The sequence below is a fragment of the Osmerus mordax genome, chromosome 27 (assembly GCF_038355195.1).
Source record: "Osmerus mordax isolate fOsmMor3 chromosome 27, fOsmMor3.pri, whole genome shotgun sequence".
In the NCBI taxonomy this organism is placed as follows: Eukaryota; Metazoa; Chordata; class Actinopteri; order Osmeriformes; family Osmeridae; genus Osmerus; species Osmerus mordax.
The window spans coordinates 4215695-4219423 of NC_090076.1; the positions used below are offsets into that span (position 1 = coordinate 4215695).

At 37.0% G+C, this 3729-nt stretch overlaps 1 long non-coding RNA gene across 1 annotated transcript; it reads right to left on the bottom strand.

Annotated features, from left to right (window-relative positions):
* Positions 1 to 1813: 1813 nt before the first annotated feature.
* Positions 1814 to 3428, bottom strand: LOC136936542 (uncharacterized). The gene is made up of 3 exons (XR_010875188.1): positions 3353 to 3428; positions 2003 to 2031; positions 1814 to 1859 (listed from the first exon to the last, which is right to left on the bottom strand). It is a non-coding gene; the product is annotated as an uncharacterized lncRNA (long non-coding RNA).
* Between the last annotated feature and the right edge of the window lie 301 nt (positions 3429 to 3729).

A 3729-nucleotide genomic window follows, 5' to 3' on the forward strand; every position in this document is an offset into this window, starting at 1 on the left:
CACTCCAATCAGCACCTTGGGCAGTGGCACCGGCAAGCCTGGTGATCAGGGGCAGGTATGCGATCTCGACTCCAACACATAGTATATACAGCTGTGTTTTTTCAGTGAGTTGTGAGCGGGTTCAGACAGACCAGACAGACCAGTCCGGATCGTTCCCTCGATCGAGGAAGAATCTAAGTTATTTTTGTGTTTTGTTGGTCGTGTATTTAAATAAACGCCTGCTATTTCATCCAACAAACCGTGCTTTTGAGTAGTGTTGTGCTGTTCGCTCCTGGCTACGCCCCTTGGCTGCCACACTATCTTTTTTGTTTTTCATAAAATGAAAGGTGTGCAAGGCATTTTTATTGAGTATTTCTATGACTACATCATCAAACTAATGCTCGAAAGCCAATAGCAATCATCACAAACGCTTTCTTTAGAAAGGTGAGATGAATGATGCAATGGACACCATTCAGTACATACAAACTGATACAGATAAAACATATATGTACTTGTTACTTGTATTGCATGACATTCTTATCAGTGCTGAAACTTTGCAAGGGGTTTGTATTAAGATTTTTTACCATATACAGAAAGACGTTTAAGGCTGATTCCACAATCTGTTTGAGGTCTGGCACCAGTATTTTGAATTTATCTTCTAGGTTTTTGTTTTCATCTCCCACACAGGACAGCAGGCCTGTTAAGGTGTCCACTGCCCTAGAAATCTATAAAAAAAATATTATGATAGTTTGACACAAAATGACATCATTAGTTCAGTCAAGACAATCACGTATTAGATTTGAGAATTTATTGTTACATGACATGGACATGTAGATTAACTTTGGCGGAGTGGATGATCTAAGGGAAGCACCCCCTGCCTCCTCGATGCAACACATACATGACATATGAGGCAGGGAGCAATAGAGATATAATCCCCCTGGTGGATAGAACATACAGACAGCATGAGGGAGAAGGGGATGGTGGAGGGTGGCAGCAGCACTGATCATACTACAAATGGTCTGAGTGTGTGCGTGTGTGTGTGTATCCGCGCATCTTTTAAAGACGACTTATTGGACGTGGCCCAATGGATATGCGCTGCTAACATGGGTGTGGTAGTGGGCGGAGGAAAGGAAGGTGGAGTAAGACGCCTTACGTCCCTGATAAATGGATGACGCGCGCTGCTCGATTGCCCTGCCTGAACTAGCTGCGCTTATTAACAAACAAACCCTGGGGAAAAGGTGGCTTATGACTGTCAGTTAGCTTTCCAGGAGGAGACATACCTTGAAACTGACATCATTTAGCTTAGTTTGGTTACAGGTCTTTTGAGTGTCGTTGGTTTCATCCCTTTTTTCAGAAGAATAAAGTTATTTATTAATCATATTTATAGACCAATTAATGTATCTTCAGTACTTTTGAGTCATAAAATCTAATCAAATGCAAAAAAGACAAAAACAATCAACAAATATGATTTCAAATCAGTACAATAGGTTGATATAATCAAAACAAATGCAAAATCATCAATGAAGTAAAATCCTTTTACTGCAAACTGATCTGCCAGTTGGTTTTAAGACTGGGTTATTTCTACTTCTGTAGACAAACATCTTACAATTTCATAACTGTTATGAATTCCTTAAACTAACCTGTTCTCTGACACAAATCCACCCGGTCCTATCAATAAAATAGTTATTCATTACAGGTGAAGGAAACAATAATTATAGTTGCATTGTCATTAATTTTTATATTCTTTATTCTAACATCGATAGCCGTACTGTTCCATGATAAAAGATACTTAAAAAAAACATGAACATTTTGTGCAATGTTTACTTTCAAATGTTTTAAAGTAAATACTTAAAAAAATACTTACCCAGTGTAACATTACCCTAAAACACAGTTGTAGATTGACACATGCATTATGAACAAATAAAACCACACACAAAAACAACTTGGCTGTTAAAGAAAATATAAAAAGTGAAATGTAGTTTAATAAATTCTAAATGTTATTACAATAAAGGCAATAACTCACGTCTGCAGATGTCAAAGATGATATGCAACCTGGTAAAAGATTTAAAACAGATGATAAAATCACGATTTTCAGGAAGATACATTTCTAAATAAGATTAAAACATTTCACTGTGTAGATAATATATATTCTTTGTGCAAACTTTACAAATCACTTAATTATTGTACATTATTACTTAAGATAACAATCTATATATCTACATTTTGGATTTAGTGGTAGATATAAACTCCTGGGGTAAGTGGATGTGGCAAGAATGACACAAGATTGTGGCAAGCAACTTATATTGCTGCACTACAGGACTGAGAGGTTCAGGATATCCTTTGTCCCGACAGTCATTACGCTTTTTAATGCACCCCGGGGCTCCCCCTCTCCAATTAGATTAGAACTAGGCTGTGTGCAATTTAACTCTCTTGTGTATGCACCAGGAAAACCAGTTACAGGAGGGTGTAAGGTCACAGGTGAACATTGTTAATTGTAGGAACAATAGCCTTTATATTTGTATGCAATGAAGAAGAACAAATTACATGTAAATGATTTGGTCGGTTCTGAGTGCATGTCCACGGTGTGTAACATGTAGCGATGTAAGGGCTGGGAATGTTGCTAAAATAAACAATGGAGTGTGAGGGAAAACGTTAACATTAACTTAGGTATTCATCAGGGAATTAAAGCACATCTAATCGTGGTTTTATAATCCTCTCCCGACGTAAAGCTAAGCGAATTACATTTTGTTTAAGATCGGTCGGCTGAACCAGGAAAGGACATCCCATGTCTGCCAACTGTCTCAGGCTCAGACAGTGGGAGGGGGATAGGTATAAATGCAGAGTTTGTTATGGAAAACCTGCTAGCGAGCAGGTTAGGTTCACAGAGTCAGTTACCATGGACACTGACCCACAGTTTGCGTTACCTCTCTTTCTGGAACGGAAAATTTGCCTCATTTCAGGGTTAACCAACTCAAGGTTTTCACTAAACCTGCTTTCTGGAATACCCCCCAGGTCTCTGTTGGGCTTGGACCATGGCTCAGTGCGGCTTGCTTTCATTAGTAAATGTGCAACTAAATGTGCTTTTTATTTTTTTAATGATTTGTGTCAATAAAAGAAAAAATTCTGTAAAAGATTTTAAACTACCACGTATTCCCTGGGTAGGGAATTTTCACTCCTACTGTGAATATTTTCAACTACAAGTTGGCGACCAATACATCATTGCACTCAGTTTTTCTGGTATATGTAGCATGGAGTGATTCTCCCTATTGATTAGTTATCTCCTCAAAAGACAGACAATGCCTCAATATCACTTAGAAATTATACAATACTGCGTTCTGTTTGGATTAGATTTGGTTTAAATGATCAAACTTACAGATCCAGACAGTTGAGAGAAGTACAACCCGTACTAAAGTATGGGGGCCTTCCATTGTAAGTTTGTTAAATCCTTCAGCTCCACATATGCATCCCTTCGGAATTTGAAAATAAAAATGTTAATCAAATATTTGTCATTGTCAAATATGATAAAGATTGTGAAATAAAGACTTATTAGTGACTATGAAAACATGCTAATATTTTATAATCCAAAAAATGAAAATGGGTACATTTGGTAAATTACATGGAATGTTGCATTGTTCATTAACAATATGAATTAGATAAACTTTTATTAATTTTATTATTAATTAATTATTTTTTCTCACTTTCTCAATGCACTTTGGATTGTCTATTTGAATTTGTCACTATTGACAGTGA